This window comes from Tiliqua scincoides, chromosome 1 (assembly GCF_035046505.1).
Source record: "Tiliqua scincoides isolate rTilSci1 chromosome 1, rTilSci1.hap2, whole genome shotgun sequence".
NCBI classification, from domain to species: Eukaryota; Metazoa; Chordata; class Lepidosauria; order Squamata; family Scincidae; genus Tiliqua; species Tiliqua scincoides.
The window spans coordinates 51,115,318-51,134,673 of NC_089821.1; the positions used below are offsets into that span (position 1 = coordinate 51,115,318).

Below are 19,356 nucleotides of genomic sequence, written 5' to 3' on the forward strand. Positions count from 1 at the left end.
GGATCCATCGTAACAACTGGATCCTGGCACTGCCTACCACTCCCCGCCTGCTTGTCCCCAGGAAAGCCCGCCACCTACCCTCCCCACACCAACCTGCAAAGGCCAGCACAAACTTACCTTCCTCTGTCGCTGCAGAGGATGGATGCAGCCTCTGCAGGCCGGCACGCATCCCTGCACTGGCCCAGCTTACTCTCATGGAGGTGCAAACGTGCTTTACAGTACGTTTGCGACACTCCTGGGCTCGCGCAAGGGACCTGCGACAGCCCAGGGCACAGTTAGGAATACGCCCTTAATCATACAGTCAGAGACTACTAATGAGTCAAAGCACCAAGCACCAGTGTTGGGAACTCAAGTCAGGGGAACTGGACTCAAGTCATGAAAATGCGTGATTTGGGGTGACTCACTGACTCGTGAGTCACGTGCGTGGAAGACTGAAAAAGACTCGTCAAGGTCCCCCTGACTTGGCCTTCGTCCCCACCCATGCTGACTTGAGTTTGCCTGTGTCTGGAGGGTGCTTGCTTACTGTTTTTGCTGTGTGGAAAACTAAGTGGGGCAAGCATTCTGATGGTGAGCAGCAAGGGAGTTCCAGCTGAGAGGGAGGAAAGCGTTAATGAATCAGGCGGGAGGGAGGAGGCGGGAGTGAGCTCTTTTTCTCCATCTTTGATAGGAAGGAAGGAAACAATGAACATTGAACAAACAATGGGCATTCAGATATTTTTACTGGCTGAGGAAGCAGGAGGAGGAGCCCAGGGGGTTTCTTGCCTTACATTTGGCTGCAAAAGCCCACAGGCGAAAACTTTTTTGCCCCATGCTGCTTTCCAACCTTATGGCTTCTCTTGGCTCTGTTGTTGCTTGGGGGAAGAAGCCCCACTGAATGACCGGCTGCAGCGGGACTACTTCTGAATAGGGCTGCAAGGATCGGGTCATCCTGGTAAGCCTCCGAGCTGCTGCTTGTGACTCTCCTCCTTCCTCTCACTGCTTCTGTCCCAGCTCTCACTCTGTCCCTTCCACTCCTCCTGCCCTGATTACAGATGGGTGGAGATAGCAGGGGAATGTTCAAAGAGAGCTTCAACGCACACACAGTGTCTGGTAGCAGCCCCATTTTTTCCAAGGCGGGTTTTTTTAAAGGGACAGGGACTTGACTCAAGTCCATTAGAGTCACTAAAGGGTGACTCGGAGACTTGGAAAGTGCTCCCATTATGACTTTTTTTTTAGTCGAGTCAAGCCCCGCTAGGTTTTCCCAACACTGTCCAGGACTAACTAAACTTACTGGAACTAACAGAACTCATGCTTATTACTTCTTGAAGCCATTCTCTATTCTTAGTACAAAGTTGTACACTAAAACTATAAGCCAGTTCAAAAATTACCTCACCATCATGGTCGTCTCTTGTGTATGGCTTTCAGTGCCTCATAACTTAAGTAATGGGGATAACTTCTGTGGGGATGGGGAGGGGTATATGTGGCGATTACTTTCCAGATAAACATTGCCAGCTTTAAGAGAGGGGTGATACTGATGCTGGAACCCTATCAGACACCCCTCCAACACTATCTTCCTATTAATGCATTACTACAGAAATGCAGGAAGAAAATACATGTAAGTAGCGACCTCATCGATGCAGGAATGATACGCAGAGTCATGGACATTAGCCTTTCTACTTCTGAGAATTGCCAGCTCTTGCCAGACAGATAAAACCTAACCACTCGGCATGTTCACCTTATTCATTTCAGTGGGTAGTAAAAGGAAAATTGATTGTCAGGCATTGAAACTCAACTTTAAACGCCCCATTACAGCCAACGGAAGTGTACTGTGGAACAAAGGACATTCTTGTGATGCAGAAATGAAGGATTAGGATAGAAACTCCAGAAGTCGCTGCTGAAAAACAATGATCAATCTGTCTTTCCTCTATATTCTTAAACAGATCATGTTGTCATTTGTGAAGGCCTTGGACTTAGGACATAAAGAAGAGTTTCTGCAGGAAGTTGCTACTAATTTAATGGAAAAATTACCACCAGCACACACTTTTGTTAGAGAGATGCGTTTGCATTTGAACCCTTGAGAAAACACGTCTGAATTTTATGCAAGAGGCTTTCAAAGACATGTATTTCAAAGAAGGAATAGTAGATGACAGAAATGATACTATTATTTTGTCTAGAAATTTGAATTGAAGCTCAATGGGAATTTTAAAAAAGAGAGCAAGAGCAAGAAAGGACAGTGCTTCTTCCTAGGAAAACACAACACTATTGAGTACTGGAAGTTTCAATAGGAAAGACTGACTGAGACCACTAAAACAACAATCAGGAGACAATGTTTAAGTCAACCAGATCCTCAAAAGACTAGAGTACAAGCGCTTTGCAATAATTTGGCAACACAACATTCTTTTACAATGCCATTCCTGTGGTAGTATGAATTGGCAGCAAAGTGTTAAACTGTCATCATTAATGTATTGTTCTGATGGAAAAAACAATATGTTTTCCCTCTTGCCTTGTTGGAACTTCTTAACTTGGCATTGTGTTGTGAATGAACAAAACATTGTTCATTATTTTGAAACAATATTAAATGTCATGTCATCTTGAATTTACAGACTTGAAATACCAGCTTTCAGTTTTGCGAACAGTTTCTGTACATTATACTTAATGCATTATGCAGCAAAGGAGTGCGGATTGCTGTTCACTCCATTGTTCAATGACCTAGTTCTGTACTGAGCATATTAGGCACTGGAAGAAAAACAGTATGAATTTTCTTTCCTGATAAATGTCTACAGAATTTGGCATTTGTCTTAAAAGCAAGTGCAAGAACAGCACTGTCTCATTAGCTCAAATTTCTGTATGTTGTCCCTAATCTGATCGTTTTCAGAAATCATTGTTTCCTGATTAATTCTCTGCAACCCAATTGTGCAAAAAGTTTGATTCCCTAGTATATGAATATCTTTCATGATCAAAGAGAAAAACATTAATGCAAGCCACACACTGTACCAAACTGACACACAATAGCTCTACTGTGTCACTCTCCCACATAATCTAAAAGTACTAGTCAATAATTCCGGTGGCACGTGAATTAGTGTGCCACCGGCGTTTGCCCTGCCCCCGCACAGGAGGGGCCAGCCCCGCAGCCTATTGGCTGGGGGCTAATTGGATTGAGGCCATGTGCAGGCTGCATGGGGGAGCCGGCTCAGTCGGGACCAGGCAGCGATCACCCACCCACCCTTTGGCAGTCCGAGACTAGCTGGTCGCCAACTGGGGCTGGGTAGGAATTTTTTGCCATCAGCCTAATTGGCACGTTGGTTGCTGGTTTTTTCGCCTACCCCGGACTGTGGAGTAGTCTGCACTGTGGAGTTTTTTCGCCTACCCCGGGGTGGAGTTGGGGTTTTTCCATAGGTCTTGTTGGTCACTTTAGGCAGGTGTCATGCAGGTTTTGGGTAGGTAAGGTCATATCAGTGTACACCGCAGGGTGGCAAGGGCCGGGTGAACTCCATGCTTGGTCATGCTGGCATTCCCGGCTGGGTGATGCAGGCTGGATGAACCTCGGCCTGGTGGCAAAGTAGAATCTGCATGACTTATTTGCTAGGCCCTGTTGCAATCTTAAGTATATTTAAATAGTTAATAAAGTGGCCCTTTGTACCATATGCCCTTGCCTGTGTCTTTATTGGGGGGTGCTGGGTAATTCCTAAAGTTTCCTAAAACCTCCTATCCAAAAACACTTAATTCTGTATTTCTTTGCCATGCTGTTGAGTTTTCTGAATTAATTTTCTTTCATAATATGTTTGTCAATAATGCATTTCTGAAATGCAAAAATGCTGAAATAAAGAGCACAAAAAAGAAACATAATGGCTGACTAGATAGAGACAAAAAGACACAACATATTGTTGAAGTACACTGTACTATCCAACAATAATAATCTATTATCAGAAAAGATTCTGCATTGCTGGTGACAAATGATTTCCTCCACCCGACACCCATGTTTAAATTCATGAGAGATGAATTAGACGTTTACAAAGTTTCGGCACTCATGAGACAGTCAGCATTTTACACCCAGTCTTTCACAGTTTTTTCAAATATTTGCATTAAAAATCTGCTCTTTAAGAGAGTTAATGTGTCACTAGCAAGCTTCATGGCAGGAGAACCTAAGTGTGTTTGAAAAAAAGGGAGGGGAATAGCATTCCTTAAAAAAAACAACACCCAGCTATGTATCAATATGCACATTTGAAGTATCCTAGTCATTCATTCTCTTTGATTTTCTCCAGAAAATATTCTGTGTTAAAAAAAGTTTCTGAAAGAATATCAATATTTTGACACTGAAGGAGAAAAGAGAAAATTACATGATAAGGCACAGGAACACTGAGGGAAGAGAAGCATACACGGTAATAATACCTACAAAGAACTGAGCTGTATTTATGATTCTGTCATAATCTTCAGTGTTCCATTCCTATGAAGTATATTCGCTGCTACAATCATTTTGTATATGTATATGTTGAAGCATAGTTCATTTCATTTAAATTATATGTAGTAGTAGTAGTAGTAGTAGTAGTAGTAGTAGTAGTAGTAGTCACTAATATTTTACAAGGAAGTAGTGTGAATTTAAAAATCTATTTATTTATGGTAGACATAGATGAAGGTGAACTTTAAACAGCCAGCACAATTCAGCTATCTAAATTAGACAGTATTATACAGAGTATTATAAAGGGACAATACTGGCAAATTCACTTATAGAAGAATATTCTACAAGAAAAAAAAATAAAGAATTGTACACTTTGTCCTTATGCACCCATTCAAGTTCTATTTAGCGCTATATGTGTAAGCATGCACATCCAGAAGAAGCTATATCCATGTATGAGAGACATCGGGTTGATTGTACCAACATATGTACACACACACAACATGCAAAATCACTCACAGACAAAAACCTAACATCCATGCACAACAATGTCACTGTCTTCAGACAACCTTGGGCTGATTTTTATTATTTGTTATAAAAAGTGTTTCTTATAGCCACAGATCTTGAGTCAAAAAAACTGACTACAAGAATCCTTTAATACGCTGCTCACACAGTAGGATTTCAACTCAGAACACAGTTTCTAGAAAACTAACAATGTGAAGGATTGTGGTCTCTTTACAAAGGGGATTCTTTTCATAACTTGGGTACACAAAAAGGACACTTCATTGCTGCATTTAAACAGGAAGGGTGAGAGCACATCAGGGCAGAATTTGTTTTGCTAACAGCCGAATGTTCATTTTCCATTCAGTGACACAATTAGGCACTTATTTATGCATTGTCAGGCACAAACATGCAGGCAACATAAAAGTTACTGAAAAAATTAAAGCCTGCATCTCTGTGTCACAGGACTGTTGGTTAAGTGCTTTGAAATTATGATGTATGAGGTAGATGTTGCATATTAAATAACGATATTTAAATGATAAAGCCCCCTTTAGTGAGCATTGATGAATGTTAAATGTTCCAAGCCACAAGGCTGTGCCATCCGTCATATTCACGTATTATCATAGTCAATGATGGAGTAACCCCAGTGATGACAGATGGACTGAGATTATTATCCCTTATTTCCAGAGTCACCAAACCGGTCAACTCCTCAAGTATTATTTTTAACTTTGCATTACGTTAATAACTTTCTCCTCCCTTCTGTGATGGGAATGATCAATTCTTTCCTCCTGTCTGTAACGTGAAAGAGAATAGTTTAGTCAACTAGAGGAAGGAAAGGAAGGAGCCTGCTTATCCAGTGAAGAAAAAGCTGGCACGCGGAGGGGGCAACGGCTGCTGGAAACTTTAGCTAAGTAGAACAAATATAAAATTGTGATCTCGTGGAAGAAAAGTAATGATAACAGTAAGCACACAATAATGGCTTTTTTCTGCACTTAGGTAAAAGCTGAATTTTTGATGTGCACAGTATATTTTCATAAAATTTTATATACTATGTTTTATACACTTATTGGCTATTCCATAATAATGTGTGCGCTAACAGTAAAATTGCTTCCAAATTTATGTGTGTTATTTATTCGTTCCCACATAACAATGCTTTTTGTTGTAAAAAATATTCTGTTTATTAATGTAACTTTACAACCACTGCATCCAAGATCCGTGGTAAATTAATGACATTTTTATTATTTTATAGTGTCATTAAATTTTTACTGATCACTCCATCAAACAGGAGCCATAAAGGCCATAATGTAAACTGGGACACTCAGATCAGGGGAGCAGGAAACCATTCCATATCGTCTGAAGTAAACGGCTTGCTATAAATGATATTTATACCATCTTTAAGCATGTGAGAATACTTGGACAAGTTTGGCAAAACTGTTTCAGTAGTGAAGTGGATTGTGTACTTAAATAACAGTTTACTTGCCAGCAAGCCGGGGTTTTGTGTGTGTATATATGTGTGTATTTTAAACCATATGAAAGATGAAGACTGATTGCATCCATCTCTTGAAAAACAATATATGAAACGTAATACTACACCAGGCACCCCTCCCTTTTGAATTACCAACACTGATCAGACTATAACCATTCTTCAAATCATTTCAACATGCTTGGTTATTTTTCCCCCCACATCTGAAACGTATGCAGAGGCTGAAGTGGAAAATGGCAGACATGCTGATCATTGTGTGAAAGGGCTTTCTTCTTCCCCCTAATCTTTGCAAACAAATACATTTTGTTTAAGCAGACATAGTTGGACAGTGATGTAATACCTTTTATTTCAAAAGTCTTGCTTAGAAGTAGTTACCAACATTTCTTTAAAAAGACTCCCTATTAACATGGGTCATTTACAGAAGCCACAGAGCAAATGCCTCTGGGGCCATTACAAACTCCGCAGACAATATTCCAGTTGTGAAAGTGTGCAAATAATTCCAGCATGCTGTCTTTGCACAAACAATACATTACAGTGAAGTTATTGCACACTAAGCCCTCACAAAAATATTTGGTGGCGTAAGTCTTTTGGATAGTTCCCTCTATCAGAGCACAAGAGATAATTAACTGAAAAGTGTCATTTTAAGGCAATGCTTTAATATTGTCCTTCACTGATTGAGGATTTAATTGCATCATGAATGTGAGATTCCGTGGGAGCCAGGAGTGCAGGATCTGCAAGCATTATCTTTTCCAAAAACCTTTTCCAAAAACCATAATGCTTGCAGAACCTGCACTCCTGGCTCCCACAGAATCTCACATTCACAATGCAATTAAATCCTCAATCAGTGAAGGACAATATTCTTTCCTAAGGAACTCACTTGGAGGAGCCATGTTCACAACATAGTGCTGGGTTCAACCTGATAGGAAGAAAAAAACCACCTGATATGTGTATGAAACAAGGTGGAATGCTCTGGGAAACTTACAAGTGCCTCCATTATTCCCCACAAAGGTCCAGTTACACACTGCCCCAACCCGTGCCTTACTTTGTGGAAGAAGTTATTCGGAAACCAAGTCGGTGTCCATTTATAGTCTTTTGCAGCAACCCAAGCACAGCAGGATAAATTAAAAACAGAAATGAGAAAATGGTTCAAGCCTTATTATCGTCATTGTTAGTTATTATTTCTTCTTAGAAGATGCTATCAAAATTGTCATATTTGGATTCATTTATTTTTGTTTCTGTAAACAGAAGTTTGATTACAGAACACAAAAATGCAAGCTCTCGATCTGGACACTGTGCTCAGCTATCACTATCCATGTAGCTACTGACAAATTGATAAATGTGGCATTACAGTATACTGGTTTTTCCTCTGTACAATATCATAAGAAGGTTTCTTGAAGGCACTACAACTACTGCTTTCCCAAAAATATTTGAAAAGGGGGGGAAAGGGAAAGAGATGTGAAACATTAGAAGGCTGGGTTGTTGATCCTAGAGAATTAGAGAGGCATGAATTTGCACCAAAAGGGATCACACGACTTCCCAGATCAGCTCTGGAAATCCCTCTCAAGTCATCCCATGCAGGACAAAAAATAGGCCAGTGAAGAAATCCACGGGGGCCTTAGGAATGTGTGACTAGTGTGATTTCTGCAGTGTTCTCTTCTGCCACTGGCCTTCTTGTAATCTCTTGATTTTTAAGGGAGAGGTAACCCACTTTAATCAGGGATCACAATAAGGGGGGGAACCAGCCATGAGGACACCTCACACCTGCCACCTCCCCCAGCCCATTGCTCAGCAGGAAGGAACCATGGAAGTGGAATCTCTCTGCTTCCAGCTTTTTCTCCACTGGATAGGAGAACTGGTAGCAGAGCCAGCACACACAAGTTCATGAGGTAGAAGGTGGCCAGTGGATCAACTTGGGTGAACCTTGGTAACAACCACAGAAAAAGGAAGTACCATAAATATATGTATGGGTGGTGTGCTTAAGAAGTGCATTGATCTGAAATGCAATGGCAAAAGAAAAAAGAGAAGATGGACTCTGACACATGATGTGCTGCCACATCACTTTCAGGCTTTGTAGGTCAAACAAGCATCCATGAAATAACCCTACATTATTTTGCTTTGTATCAGCTTGGGTTTTGAAGAATTTGGATACTGCCAAAGGAAAAGAGCAAAGAGGTTGACGCAGTTACCCAGCAAGATCAGGAGGGAGAGACTCAAAAGTGAAGAGCAGGAGTTATTCTATTTTGCTGTCTAAGAACAATAACTTTGTTCAGGTGTTGACACACATGTCCAAGATCTCCTTAGGTATGAAAGCCAGAATCCCAATCCATCAACGTAAGCCAAGAGATCGTGTTTGGTCCAAACTGGAGCACAAGAGTCTCCTCCCCTTTGGGGAGATTGGAGAAGGGCTGGAGCTGGGCGGTCTCAGAGGGCTCTTAAGCCACCAGCACCCAGCCCTCTTCCTCCTTTTGCACGTGGGCACAGTACTGAAACCCGCCCGCCCGCCCCAGAGCAATCTTGAGTTCTACTGGTCGCCGTTCAGGGCTGGGTAGGAATTTTTTGCTGCCTGCCAGGATTGGCTGATGGCAGGTAGTTTTTATAAATAAAGCCACTACTAATAAAGTGGCCCTTTCTCCCAGGTCTGTTGTCCCGAGTGTTCATCGGGGGGGGGGGGTGCACAAACAAACTCACTTTGAAACACTTATTATTGAAACGATTGTTGAGATGATATGAGATACCAATTTCTGTGCCTGTGCAGATAGTCTTCAAAGATGTGCAATGTACATGGTCATTATAAAGAGAAATATCTGCAAACCTCCCAAAATTTCAATGTTAAAAATAAAGGGAACCCTCTGGATAGTACACACCCTGTGCGCACAGGCTCAGGTATTCCTCGTATGTAAGGTTTTTGTTACTGTGTTGTTAAATTACTTTTCAATTGATCTACTACTATTAAACCTACTTAACAACAGTGACATGTGACATGCAGAAAAAAATATAAAAATAATAATCATTTAAGCTTTACATGGGCAAGACTGAAGCTGGGGGAAGGCAGATGAGGGGAGGGAGCATTAAGCAATAAATACATTTTAAGTTCTCTTTTGAAGTAGAATCTTTATATGCTTTTCCCTTACAAAAAACTTCTTTGGCTTAAGCCCCTCCACACCTCTAGGCATATATTTGCAAATTCTGAACTACCACCACAGTTGCAGTCTCTCCTAAATTATAGGCCTACCCCAGTAAGATTACTGTCATTGGAATTAATTCACTCACTGAACACCCCTTCCCCTTTCTTAAACCGAACACTTCACATCTTTGTTCATCTTTGTTCATCTGGTTTTAATATGGTTTTAACCAATTGCAAGGTTATTTATAAAGTTTGCAGCCCCTCAGTAGTTAGTTATGAAGCGTTTAGTCTTAAGCATATCCAGTTGTGTGGTAACCCAGCCATGGCTTTCATGCGGTTTCCAGTCTTTTATTTATGCAGTACAGCATGACCCATGGCAGTATTCAAACACTTTGGAATTAACCCTTTGTTTTAACCAGTGGTTCATGCAGCTTTCTGAAGTATCATCCCACAGTTCAGCCAAAATTTCACAAGCTGATCATTTCACAGAGGACAAAACTCAGAGCCCAGTCCTCTCCAACTTTCCAGTGCTAATGTAGCCATGCCAATGAAGTATGTGCTGCATCCTGTGGGGGGAGGGTGCAGCAAGATAAGAGAATGCTTCTTCCCTCATCTCGGTGCTGCATCAGGCTTGAAAGCTGGATAGGTTTGGGCCCTCAGTGGCACTGTGTTTGGATTAATGGAACTCTGTTGGTCTTGAGGGGCTTAAGCCAATCCATGGAAACAGTCCCATGGAAAGTGAACAGAAATGAGAAGAAGCAGTTCATGACATTATAATCTTATGGAGGTCAAACAGAGGCCTGAACTAGGTCTGCTCAAAGATTTCATATGCTTGAATGGATCTGACAGCCACTGTAGCACAGTGATTAACACCAGAATCCTATGCATGTCTACGTAGAAGGAAGTCCCACTGTGTTTAATAGGTCTTATTCCCATTAAAGGGAATAAGACAATGCAGGGCTGGCCAAAATCTGACACAAAATCTGATGCATCAAGATGGATGGTAGGAGTGGAAGCTACAGAGTGTCCACCCAGAGTTTGCACCCATCTCCCTCCAGCCCACTGCATTGTTAGCCACATTGATCTGCTTCCTGCTCACTAAAAACAAGCAAGAGATGGATCATCCACTAGTCCCCTCCTCTTTCCATCAGACCACACAAGAAAGGAGTAAGGGGAGCGAACCAGCTCACCTCTGCCTGTGCCTTAAAAAAACCATAAGGATACCAGTGAGGGACTTCACTATAATAATAATACAGGTATTTATAAACCGCCTTTCTTGGTCATCAGATTTCTCCTCAGACTTTAATTCAAGGCGGTTTACATAGGCAGGCTATACTAAATCCCAAGAGGGATTTTTACAATTGAAGAAGGTTCTGTCTTTCAAGAACCACATTTCAGATGGCTCTTTTTATGATCTGGTATCACTATTCCATTCCCTTTTCCTTATGCAGTCCATTTAAACTTAAATGGACCATGCAAGGAAGAAGAAGCAGCCACTTTCCTGATTCCTTCTTTGCCATCCATTTAAGTAAAACAGAAAGTGCAGTGAACATTGAAAGGTCTGACTATGATCTGCAGTTCCTGTTTTATCAAGAAGATCCTGCAGGAAGGAACTGAGCTAAGTAGCTGCTTAATTTTCTTGGCTGGGGTGGGGGGACAAAATCAGGCATCAGCATTAGTTCAGTCATCCCTGAAGTTGGGAATCAAGACTTCCCCAACTCAAATCTCACTTCTGAAATTGATTCATTAGGTGGTCTTGGGCAAGCTGCCCCCTCTCAGCCTCATCTCCCCAGCTGTATATGGGGATTGTTTTTGATCACAATATTGATCACAATAAGATAATACAAGTGAAATGTTCTGTGCAATCAAAAGGCTCTGTATAAATGTTATGTATTATTATTATACAGTTGGGGATACACACATACGGGGTGTCTCCAAAAGATACACACTAATTTTAATGAGCTCTCATTCATACATACTTCACTGTAGAAAACTTGCAATACTCGAACATCTAAGGGAAGCAGTTGAAGAGATATGTGAAACCATCCAAGTGAACAGGATGAAGAATGTCACAAATCCCTTAGTCAACAATGTCACTGGTGTAAGGAAACCAATGGGGAGAACTTGGCCTAATCCATTAACTAACTGGGGCTGCAATCCTAACCCCTTATGTCAGTGCTTTCCAGCACTGGCATAGCGGTCCCAATGGAACATGTGCTGCATCCTACAGTTGGGTGTCACTCACGGAGGTCTCCTCAAAGTTAGTGAATGTTTTTTCCCTTACCTCGGAGCTGCATTGCCCTTAAGTCAGTGCTGGAAAGCTCTGACATAAGGGGTTAGGATTGCACCCTGGGTCAAACAACTGCTTCTATGTACACCATATGTAGCATATGTGAATTACACTATCATAGTATGTGTGGGAATTATAATAAATTTGATATTATAAAGTGTCTCATTTTCTTGAGACACCCTGTGTGTGAGTGGAGTGAAAAGAATACTTTGTTTCATGGGTAAGCTATTCACCTGTGGACAAAGAGCTTCTCCCTTCCTTCCTTAGAAGACATTCACAAGAATACATGATAGGACTCAAGATTTATTTCATTTGGTAGCATCTGGGCCAGTGCCAATGCCAGAAGACTAGATTTAATAGGACAATGATGGATTATGCAGGACAAACTTTATATTCCCATTATGCACGAAGATCAGGAAATGCATCACTTTAGAGAAGACCTTTCACTTTAACACCATGCTTCACCAAGTCTTTCTTTTCCTTAAGTGGGGGAATGAGCCATCCTGAGGTTGCATGGGAAATTACTAGGAAGCTATCAGCTTCTCTTTTACTTCCGCAGCAGTTCAGCAGTTATTTTATTATCCATTGATTACTCCTGGATTCTGCACTTCCTGCCAAGAACTCAAAGCAACTTTCATTTGGTTCTCAGGCAGCTTCCAATTCAGGTTTCAGGGCTTGATCTGCTTAGCTTCTGCATTAGAATTGTATAATATGCCTTAAGACAACTCATTGAACTGGACAGACCAACTGATTATTTAGATTGCATGCTGCTCCTCGAATTTTGTCATAAATGACTACATTGAGAGTCATTCGATTCACCCTGTCTACTAGTTCGGTGTTTCTCAAACTGTGGGTTGGGACTCACTAGGTGGGTCGTGAGCCAATTTCAGGTGGGTCTCCATTAATTTCAGCATGCATTTTTTTTAGGGCGCAATCCTAACCGGCACATAGGCCAGCATAAGTCCCCGGCGTCCTTAAAGGCTGTAAAGTACGTTTGCACCTCCGTGGCTAGAAGCTGCGTTGGCACATGTAGATGCACAACATGCAGAGGCCGCCAGAAGCCCGCGCCTCGCACCCATGCCAACACAAGCAGCAATGGTAGGTGTGGGGGAGGTGGGGAGGAGGTGGGAGGGGTTTTTTCTGGTCAGGGGGAGGGCGGGCGATGGGCGGCCCTGGGGGCAGGCACGTGGGAATCAGGGGACGGGGCTGGGACCCAGCCGTTAGGCCGGATTCCAACCCCCATCCCCACGGAGAACGGAGCGGCTTCAAGCCGCTCCACTCTCCTCGGACTTGCGCCACCTCCAGAGGTGGTGCAGGTCCGAGGAGACCCACTGGGGCCAGCAGCCCTTACCTAGGGGTAAGGGGAAGAGCTTCCCCTTGCCCCTGGCTGAGCTGCTGCAGCCAACGAACCTGCGTTGGATGCAGCACAAGCCTCCTGGCTTGCCTGCTCCAGCGCAGGTTTGGTTTGCACCCTTAATGTATTGGACTTGATGCCAGCAAGATATGTTATTGCATTTGGGGAAATGTTACAGATCTGTACTTTTAACAGACTACTATGTATATGCTCCTAATAATGATAGTCAATGAGGCTTACTCCTGGGTAAGTGTGGATAGGATTGCAGCACTTGGGATGTTTGGGGGATTTTAAAAGGAAAACAAATGAGCAACTACTTGGGAGGGTTAGGAGGGTTATTTATTCTAAGTAAATTTTTAAACTTATGGTAAACTTTTAATTTACTGAAGGCGCAATCCTAACCCCTTATGTCAGTGCTTTCCAGCAGTGACATAAGGACAATGCAGCTCTGAGGTAAGGGAACAAAGATTCCCTGACTTTGAGGAGGCCTCCATGAGTGACACCCAACTGCAGGATGCAGCACACGTCTCATTGGCACAGCTATGCCAGTGCTGGAAAGCACTGACATAAGGGGTTAGGATTGCGCCCTTACTTACTTAATTAAATTTGATTTTGTAATACGGGACTTTTAAAAATTTTCATGCCTGATTGATGTCACTTTCAGCCATGACATCACTTTCAGGTTAATGACATCACATCTGGTGGGTCCCAACAGATTAACACTCTAAAAAATGGGTCCTGGTGGTAAAACATTTGAGAACCACTGTACTAGTCTATTTACAGTACACAAGTTCCACTCTAGTTCTGTAAATAATTCCTTTTGCTTCAGTTCAGTTATACCTGTGGTGTAAAATCTGTACCAACTACACTGGAAATCTATTTTTTTTTTTTTTTTACTTAAAGGAGGATTAAGATGCTAGTCCACAGTGGTCTTTGAAATACCTAATAAATGACTTTGACAAACCTGGTATGTTCTAAGCATGCAACATTACCCTTTCTCTGACATCTCATATCTCAGATAATATATTATTATTCCTTAGGATAATGCCAAAGGTGATAAACATAGCAAAAGGAAGACTTCTTAACTCATTATAATCACTGCCTTTAGTGTTTCAATACTTAACTTGAGTTTATGACAGTCGTGAAGCTCCCATTTTCCATCTCTGCTTGAAAGTTTACAACAAAAAAAGTTAAGTAAGAGATTGACAGTCCAATCCTAAGCCGCCCGGAGTGCAGGGCTGCCGTGGCACCGAAAATGGCTGCCACGGCATCCTGAGCGCAACCAATGGCAGCTCCCCAGGGGAAGGGGACATTTGTCCCCTTCCTCCGGGTAAGGAAAGTAGCCCCACAATGGGGCTACTTGATTCTGTAGCAGCTCTGGAGCTGCTACAGCACCAAAGAGTTCTTTGTTGGGCTGCGTGAACCAACACGGAGCTCAGGATCTGGTGGAGCTGAGCTCCACCAGTTCCTCCCTCCTCCTGCTCCACTCCCTTCCCAAGCACACCTCCTATCTGCCCTCTTCTCACCCTCCCCCTGCCCCGGAACACCTTTTCCTCACCTACCTCTCCACTGCTTCGCGGTTCAGGTGACCACCAAGGGGTGGAGCAATGGCTTTCCACTGGTGTTAGCCCAGCAGGAGTTCAAGCTGGGCCAGCGCTAAGCCCCTCAAACATGCCTTATGGCATGTTTGTGACAGTTCATGCCAGCTGTAAGCCGGCACACAGAGCTCAGAATTGGGCTCTTAAGCATTAGCTAGCCAAACCAAGGGTGAGCTGCTTTGGCTTGCCTCCTCCACATTGCCTCTGTTCTCAGCTGCTCTTTTACATGGCTCACTTGGCTTGCCTCAACGCCTGCCTCTCTAATAGCTGCTCTGTTGCCATTCTCACTGCCTTCTCCTTCAAGAATTCCTCAAAGGTAGTGAGTGTGACTGTCTTCCTGAGAAAGGGGCTGCATTGGAGGGGATAGTGAAAGTAAACATGTGCATTTGCTTGAAGAACTCGTGTGTGATTTACTGGAGGGATACTGGCTTTAAGGGAAGGGAGGCCCAGAAGAATGTATGTGTGCATATTCTAATACTAAGGTCTTGGGAAGGAATTGGTGGGCAGGGTGGACAGGGCAGGATCCTCAAGATTTTAAGAAAAGTGAATGGTATGTGATTTACTGGGGAGTGGGGCTGGGCCATGAAGTTTTTTTGGGGGGACACAGGATAAAATTGTTAATTTCTAAAACAAAACTGAAATGTTGGTATTTGTAATTACAACAAAGAATTTCATGGCACTTAAGATAAACACATTTATTTGTAGTACAACCTATTGTGGACTAATGTCACTTCAGCAGATGCATAAGGGTTACCTTAATGTATTTATATGGGGGGGGGAGAAGCAAAAAACACTGTTGTGCTTTTGTTAATGCTTTGATTCATGTATTGGATTTTTTTTAACTGGTTGTTGAATTTTTATTATTTAATTGTTTTGTGTTTATGTGGATTGTTAGCTGTCATGAGTGCTTCATTTTCAGATATGGAGAGGCAGATATCAATATTTTAATAAGCAAAATAAATATTTTAATTGCTATATTAGCAACATGGTCTTCTGTACAACTGGCTTACACCAGAGGCAGAGTGTGAGCTGCTGACATGTTTATTTGCCTGATTCCTTAGCATTCTCCGCCTAACATTTTAGCATGTATTTTAGCTGTACTTTACTTTGTTTATATGCAGGAATCCTTGCTAATGCTCAGAGGGACGCTTAAGACACCTCTAAAGACGCAGGATGGATGACAATGGAACAATGATACTAACATCATTATGCCATGTTTCTTTCTTGTATCTACATCACTGCTGTGTTCCCCACTGTTTAATTCCGACTTGGCAAAATGTGTTGCTTCTGCTTATGTCAGGAAAGCAGCCTCATTGTATGCAAAGTTCCATCAAGCACTGTATAAGCAATGCAGGTGCCAAAACACAAGTGCTTCAGCTTTTATAAAAGCACTTATAAAGAGCTTTTCTTTATAAGAAAAGAACACACAAGTGGTTAGCAATATTTCTGTTATTTTAGGTTCTGTCATGAATACAATTGCCAGGGACATTTCCCACCCAATGTAGATTCCCAAGGTAAATTCACAGAGTGGAGTTCTCTTTTGGCTGAATTTCTCAGGGCTGGTGCCATAAGAACAGCCCCACTGGATCAGGCCATAGGCCCAACTAGTCCAGCTTCCTGTATCTCACAGCGGCCCAGCAAATGCCCCAAGGAGCACACCAGATAACAAGAGACCTGCATCCTTTTGCCCTCCCTTGCACTGGCATTCTGACATAGCTCATTTCTAAAATTAGGAGGTTGCACATACACATCATGGCTTATAACCCATAATGGATTTTTCCTCCAGAAACTTGTCCAATCCCCTTTTAAAGTTATCCTGGCAAGATGCCGCCACCACATCCTGCGACAAGGAGTTCCACAGACCGACCACTCACTGAGAAAAGAAATATTTTCTTTTGTCTGTCCTAACCCTCCCAACACTCAATTTTAGTGGATGTCCCCTGGTTCTGGTGTTATGTGAGAGTGTAAAGAGCATCTCTCTATCCACTTTATCCTTCCCATGCATAATTTTGTATGTCTCAATCATGTCTGCAATCAGGCGTCTCTTTTCTAGGTTGAAGAGGCCCAAACGCCGTAGCCTTTCCTCATAAGGAAGGTGCCCCAGCCCAGTAATCATCCTAGTTGCTCTCTTTTGCACCTTTTCCATTTCCACTATGTCCTTTTTAGACCTGCCAAGGCCCAGCTCCAAATAGGGCCCACCATTATCTAACAGAGCCTTTCCTTCCTGTTGCTATTTCATATTTCAATTGCACGAAGTTTGCAATCAGAAACCAGAAGCAAGTTACAATCTCCACTCAAAGCAGTTTGCAGCAGTTGGGAGGGCTACAAGGGGGCTGTGAGCCCCCCGCACACTCCTGATGGCTGGTGCTACCCCCCAGGTAAGTTTAAATTACTCTTGGTCATGGCAGCTGTGTGATTACGGCAGCACTGTCATGACTGTCTTTTCCAGGCCACTTCCCTTAAGGGGAATGGCCTTCTTCTGGTTCCCCTTAGTGGGTCATCATCCACCAGTTTGGGAACCACTGCTTTAGAATAATGCAAGTCCCAAATTTGCTATTATGGTTAGTTAACTTTTAAAAATAATTACATAAGGTAATGTTTTGATGCCTAAAACACAACAGTTGAAAAAGACTATAAGATAAAGAACAAAAACAAACTACAGGTACTATTCTATTTTGTCTGCACACTGAAGAAAGAAAACCAGTACCATTATTTTTATTACACTTTTTCAGCCTACTAATGAATGTAGCCTAACATATGACTGTAGTCTGAAAAAAAAATCAGCTCAAATGATGAAATAGTTATGTCTGAGACGTCCTACTATACAGGTTACAGCCTCATTATTCGCGTGAGTTCTGTTCCAAGCACTCATGTGGATGGCAAAAAACGCACTATAGTAAATCAATTTAAAAAACAAAATTCCCTTGCTCTGGTGATTGAAAAACAGCCTTGCTGACCTTTGGGATGTAAGATAAGAGTCATTAAGAAGACAATCATCAATCAGACCTCCTCCAAGGGCTTAGAAAGGGCTTCACTCAGCCCCTCCCTTCACCAATGCAAAGTAATCACCTTTCTTTCATATGCTGGGGGAAGGGAGGGGTCCGCTGGGGAGAGGCGGATTAATGGATTGTCAGCCAGCTGCCCTCTTTCTCTCATTAAGGAGGCTATTGTTAAAGGACTGTTCAGTGTTTTAAACTGATTTTAAAGGGATGCATTTTCCCCTTCTCCAGGGATCAGTACATTTCTTCTCATTTGCAGGGGACATTCGTGTTCAGACAAATCCGTGTATAAAAAATCCGTGTATAAATAGGCTGGACCTGTAATTAGTATTTCATTGTCTACTTCAGTCTCTGTTTTCTAGGCAAGACCAAGAAGCTTGAGATTGTCAAATCAGTGGAACGTAGCTGAAACTGCTTGCAGGGTTATTTTCGAAACTGCTTGCAGGGTTATTTTTAACAGTTGATATCAGGTTTTCAAGAAGCTTGAAAATAGAGCAACATTTTTTATTCTTGTTCTTATCCAAAACATTATAGCAGCATCAAGCATTTTCTGATAGTTTTTTATTTTTTATCTTTTTTTTTTAAAAAGTTATAACTCCCTATTGAGATTTTGAGCAATAAAGACATTCTGATTAAATACTCACTCCAGTCCTGAATAACACTTGTACAAAATTCATATTTCAGTTGTACTGAGCATAGTTACACATGTACCCATTACAGAATGAGAGATTACCAGACTTAAAACCCAATCCTAACCCCTCCATGCTATAGCATGCAGATGTACCTGTGGAGTGCACTCTGCATGCTATTGCAGCGGCGGGAGTGACCAAAAAGCCAGTGAGAGTTAAGTCAAATACTTTTTCACTTACCCTTCAGCAGGCCTTCTGGCCACCTATGGGCCTCCTTGAACACACACCAGCTATTTTGCTGGTATATGTCTAAAGAGAGGAAGGGGTAGGTTGGGTTGAAAGATTGGGATAGGATCCAGTGTGCACCTTTGCTGCCAAGATCTACTCCTTTGATACTACTATGGTATGTGACTACATTGGGAAAACGTTACAGATCTGTACTTTTAACAGGCTACTATTTATATGCTTTTAACAATGATAGTCAATGGAACGTACTCCTAAGTAAGCGTGGGTAGGATTGTAGCCTAGGAAAACTGGAAGTCCTGCTTGATGATGCCACTTCTGGTCATTACATCACTTCCAGTGGGTCCTGACAGATTATCTTTCTAAAAAGTGGGTCCTGGTGCTAAAAGTTTGAGAACCATTGCTGTATTGGTTATTTAATATCTTGTGAAACAGCCACAAAAGATCATTCTAAACCCTTTTTCTATACTATTAAATTATCTTTAAATGTTCTTTATAGGTGCCTTCTTAGGTTACTTCTGAAAACTTCAGAAATAAAACCACCCAATCTTTTAGTCCTTTATTGCTGTTTTTCCAGTGTGAACTAGAATTAGAATCTAATTAGATTTAGAAATGGCGAAGAAATGAAGTTTCCTGAAGTTTCAGAAATTATATTAGAAAGTTTAGATAAAAAATATTTAAACCCTGTATTCTTAAACTTTGTTCGATTGTATGTAAGCAGCTATAGACTGCAGCCTCAACAAGAATCACTGCTCACAATGTG

General features: G+C 42.0%; 1 protein-coding gene across 4 annotated transcripts in view; it reads right to left on the reverse strand.

Moving 5' to 3' along the window:
• SOX6 (SRY-box transcription factor 6) overlaps positions 1-19,356 on the reverse strand; it is a 610,845-nt gene that overhangs the window by 27,916 nt on the left and 563,573 nt on the right. The gene's annotated exons all lie outside the window — the stretch shown is intronic.